Consider the following 5,511-nt stretch of genomic DNA (forward strand, 5'->3'; position numbering starts at 1 on the left):
ACCTCTTTCATCTTTAATATGCCTCTCCAATCTATTTGTACATCTACTCAAGCACACTCACATGCCCACATATAGCCAATCATCAGTATGATGAGATTTGACAGATATGGGGTCAAATTACACAATTACATGGAATTACCCAACCCCTGCTATCACTTAAGAGTTTGGTTGTTGATGACCATCAAAGATCCAGAATTTCCTCAGGTTCCATCATTTTGTATGATCATTCAAAATAAGTGCAGGAATGAGAGAAAGGCTGTTGCTTAGGCTAAATCATAAGCCACATTATTGCATATTAAGATAATATAAATTACAATGACATAATCTATTTTGAAACTGCTATTCCAGGCGATCTGAATGGGTTTTGCTCCATTACTGTGTTAACTCCAAATGACTGTAATCTCTATTCTCTCCCTTCAATAACAAACTAATTTTCTCCTCCTGCTAAGCCACAGTCTGACTTCCCTCCCATGTGGCAGTGATTTCTGTATATCAAATGCATCGTCTTCCACTTCCTTTCTTTGGTGTAGTGAGAGGTGACCCGCAATCAAAGTAAGCTCAAAGTAAGTATCCATCCCTGTTACAGAGTTGAGGTGTACGTTTGTGTTTTGAGCAGAAAATAGAATATAACACTTCATTTGTAAAATATGTTACACAATAGTTAGATTGCCCTCTGTTTCATCAACAAAAAACAAAAAAGCATTTGATTTAAAGGTCACAAATCCTCTCTACGGGATGAAGTGTTTTTCTGGCTTTTGCTACATTTGTCACTTTTATCTTGCTTTATCTCATGTGTTAACTAATCAATGCTGTTAATACTTTGTCCTTCATTTGGATTTCCCTGGCTGTGCTTGTATCTTCCAAGTGATGCATATATGTGCTCTGCTCCTCTGCTGCCTTGCTAGGATGATCCAGGGGGTTTATGGAGGAGAGCCTTGCCAGCTGATGGTAAAGTATATTCCAGGTAGCGTTTATCAGGCAGGAGATGTAGTGATCAGGGGCCTGTACCCTGTTCATGTGAAGGCACCACATCCTGAGGTGGGATTTCAGGGTGAGAAGGTTAAGGCTTCCTGTGAAATGAAATAATTTGAACAATTAAATATTTTTCTTTTCTTGAACATGTTTAGCTTAACTAAGTATGTATTTAACACACTCTGTCATCATATGTCTTGATTTCTTATGTTCATCTTTCCTGCTATTATTTTCCTGTGCAGTTTTAATGAATGAGTGTTGCGTTTAATGAATTGCTGGTTACAGGCTATGATCTTTGTAGTGGAGGAAATTAACAATAACCCCGACCTCCTGCCCAACTTCACCCTCAGCTATCTGGCAGCTGATACTTGCCTACCAGAGAGCACCACTCTGTTAGCAGCCATGGCTATGGTAACTGGACAGGAAGTGCATTTGGCAAACTCAGAATGTCGATCTGTGCCTACTGTGCCAGTTATTCTTGGTGATGCACGCACTTCAGCCTCCATTGTTGAGGCAAACACCCATGGGATGTTTGATATCCCCATGGTGAGGATAATTGATGTGTTGCAAACATAATAATGATTTATGTGCTTTTTAGTTTTGTTGTAAAGAATTTCTAATATTGTACTACAGTACCATATGTCTCTCTTCTCTTCTTGCACATTTGTGTTTGGACTGAACAGTGTTACACTACTGCCTCACAAGAAGAAGGTCATGGGTTCAAACCCCAATAGGTTAACTTCAGCTGTCTGTGTCCCGTTTGCATGTTCTCTCTATTTTCACGTGAGTTTCCTCTGGCTGCTCCTGTTTTCTTTCAAACCAAAGACATGAATGTTAGGTATTAGAGGTGTGCCCACAATTGCCTTTGACTAAAGCCTAAACTAAAATGTGAACTGTTTCTTGGGAACTGCACAGCAGCTGCTCACTGCTCCCAAATAGTTAAGATGGGTCAAATGCAGAGGATAATGTTTTTTGCTGGGACTACTTAAGTATAACTCAACTTATGTGTCTGTTTCTGTTTTTATACTCACTGTCAATCCACTCACTTTTTAAACTATTTTTCTGTCTCCTTGTCTATCTCTTTCTAATACTCTTATTCTTCACAGGTGAGCTACTTAGCCTCCTGTGTGTTTGATTGATAACAGGAGGTACCTGCTGTTCTTCTGCACAATGCCCAGCGATGCTGCACAACAGTGGGGCATAACTGAGCTGCTGCGCTTGATGGGGTGGACTTGGGTGTGGCGGGTGTCTGCGGATGATGATTTTTGGCAGATTTGGGATTCAGATGTTAATGGATGCACTCAGGGGAAGTGAAGTGTGTGTTGCCTACCATGAAGTGATTCCAAAGCTACTGTAATGTCTCATTTTGAATGTGTCACTACATATCCCCTCTCTTTCTTTCTCATTCACTCCCTTGCCATTTTGTCTCTTTCTCACAAACTGCAGTTCTCTCTATGATTCTTAATATCTCTCCTTTTCATTCCAAGAACTATCCAAAGATGACAATGCAAAGGATTGTTGAAACCATCCAACAATCCACTGCCAGAGCTGTAGTAACATTTCTTATAGATCAGAAAGAAAAGTTAATTTAATCACTAAAGCTTTAAGCTTTACTTTTCACATTATTTAGACATACATATATTATGAAGACTAGCTGCACCTACTCAGGTACATGACACACCTCTGCGTCTCATCTCTTTGTCAAGCTTTGTTTGGGGAAGTGGTCCACCAGAATATAACAGATAAGCAGTGGATTGCTAATGAGGCTTGGGTTACTTATGGTACTGTCTCAGTCCCTCGCAACATTCCCTCATTGGCTGGGACCATAGGATTTGCTCTGCGGAAGTCCGATATCCCTGGACTGGGAGCAATTCTGGCTTGCATAAATCCCAGCCTGAGTTTACCTGACTCTAACCCTTTCATGAAGGAATTCTGGGAAACAGTGTTTGGATGCTCTCTCGGTTTCTTGCGTGGGAGGAACATCGTGTTCAGGCTCAGAGGTCATAGGTAAACAAAACTCATGGTAAAAGAGGCAAAATCTATCTATCTATCTTTCTATCATTTGAAGACATAAGGTATGTATTTTTGCTGCTTTTCATCATAAGTCTCTCTTTTACACATTCAGAAACTCCATATGTGGGTTTCTCTGCTTCTGAATTCTTAGTATATGATGAAATATTACTATAATATTACTATATTACCTGACCCTACTGTGATCCTAGGTGCCTGTGTCTGTGTGTAGTAGTCCTTGTCCTTCTGGTACAAGGAAAGCAGAAAGGGAGGCCTGTATGCTGCTTTGACTGTCTGCCTTGTGCTGAGGAAGAAATTAGCAACACACTAGGTACTTTGGAGGGTTCATTTTATTTATCTACTTCTTTATATATTGTATGAGTAAAGAGTCATAAAGTTAAACATTTTGAGAATAAGCTGTAAATGAAAGCTGCAACTTTGGGATTTTAACTCTAGTGTACTATTTAACATTAATAAAATAGAATAATAACACTTTCAGATTTACCTGTGGAAAACAATAATAACACATTTGCTTTTCCTGTCTCTGTGTCTTAGGATCACTGGATTGTATTCGGTGTCCTGATCGGTTCTGGTCCAGCTCAAACCACACAGTTTGCATTCCACATCATGGGACTCGTCCTCTCCATCATCTCAGCTGTTGGGGCAACACTGACAGTTGCCACATTTGCCACCTTCCTTTACTACCGACACACACCTTTGGTAAAGTGTAGCACCATCCCACATTTTGGAGAGTATTACATTGTAGTTTCATCATGCTAAAAGAATAATGGTGTAATGATATTGCAGTTTCCTGATCCATTTACGTCAAAATTTAAAAAAGACCACATCCAATGCTGTAATTTATCCATGTGTCTCCTTACTTCAAATCCCTCCCCTGTTTTAAAGTGCGAGCCAACAACTCAGAGGTGAGCTTCAGGCTCCTGCTGTCGCTGAAGTTCTGCTTCTTATGTGCGCTGGCTTTCATTGGACAGCCAGTGGCTTGGTCTTGTATGCTGAGACACACGCTGTTTGGAATCAGCTTTGTGTTGTGCATCGCCTGCCTGCTGAGCCGCACCGTGGTGATCCTGGTGGCCTTTCGTTCCATGCTGCCGGGGGAGAACCTGATGTGTTATGTTGGTCCTGCTCAGTAGAAGTTGAGCATCTCTATCTGCACCCTGGTACAGGTAATTCTGTAAATAACAGTTCTAATATTATTCATTACTGTAGGATTTCATGTGTGACATTCTATTTTTCACACCCCATTCCATGTGAGGACAGGATCAGTTGTACAAATAGAGATTCAGTGTCTTTCTTTGTATTCTAAACATATCCTTTGCTGACCCAACCTTATTTTCCAGATGCTGATCTGTGTGCTGTGGCTGACCCTGGCTCCTCCTCAGCATGCAGAAAAAGACATCATGGGCAACTGGCGACCCAAGATCATTCTTGAATGTGCTGTGGGCTCTGTGGTGGACTTTTCACTGGTTCTGGGCTACATTGGCCTACTGGCCTATCTTAGCCCCTCCTGGCCTTCCAAGCAAGGAAACTCCCTGACAACTTTTATGAAACTGAACTGATCACCTTCAGCATGCTGATCTTCTGTACTGTCTGGGTGGCCTTTGTGCCCACCTACATTAGCTCTCCTGGGAAGTACATTGTTGCAATGGTTATGGCCTTCTGTTCTGTATCTTTGCCCCAAAATGTATCTTCTTTTGAGAACTGTATGTTGTTTATCACAACACTTGAAACAACAACAACAAAAGAATGAAAGAATGAATAAATAAATAATAATAAATGTTATTTTTCTTCTGTGCTCATGTTAAGTGTACATAACTTGATCTAAGCTGTTAAACATTGCTGTTGAATGCACTGTAGCAAAATATCTGCATATGTATGTCTGTATAAATGGAAATAAACATTTCATCATATTATCAGCTCATGAGTTAGTGTGGTGCCACCCTGACAGCCCACCATAAACATTCACTCATTAGAGAGTGGATGTGCGAGTGATTGTGTTGAACACTGTGAGAATTGTTCACTCTCACACATATTATTCAGTGTGAGAAACTCTGTATTGCTGTCTCTTGATTACATCCTGTCAACACATTTCTTATCTGTCCTCCCATTTTAGAACACCCAACATGGATCTGGCGCCTAATCATATTAGCATAGTGACTCATACCTCATCAAAAAAAAAAGCCATCATCACTACCGCTACTTCAATTTCAAGGGATTTTTGAGAACTTCAAATAATTTTCTTCCCTATATAATGTAGACAACCACATGGGCCCCAGTGAATGGTGCTATTATGGCAGAGACCATTATTTTTGGCTGCCGTTTCTATGGTGTCCATCTCCTCTGTGACACTGGGTTTCTCTACATAATAGGTGAAAGAAAGTTGGAGAAAAAGCTACCATCATCATGAAAAGAGAATTTAGGTCATGATATAAATCTGTGCAAGACATGTTTCATTCACTCAACTCCATAGCCTTACATAATGATTATGCAAAGTCACTGGTCACTTACCTT

General features: G+C 40.4%; 1 pseudogene; it reads left to right on the forward strand.

The window, feature by feature from the left end:
* Positions 1 to 906: 906 nt before the first annotated feature.
* Positions 907 to 4,844, forward strand: LOC122879095 (annotated as a pseudogene).
* Positions 4,845 to 5,511: the final 667 nt, after the last annotated feature.

The sequence above is a fragment of the Siniperca chuatsi genome, linkage group LG7 (genome assembly GCF_020085105.1).
Source record: "Siniperca chuatsi isolate FFG_IHB_CAS linkage group LG7, ASM2008510v1, whole genome shotgun sequence".
Taxonomy (NCBI): Eukaryota; Metazoa; Chordata; class Actinopteri; order Centrarchiformes; family Sinipercidae; genus Siniperca; species Siniperca chuatsi.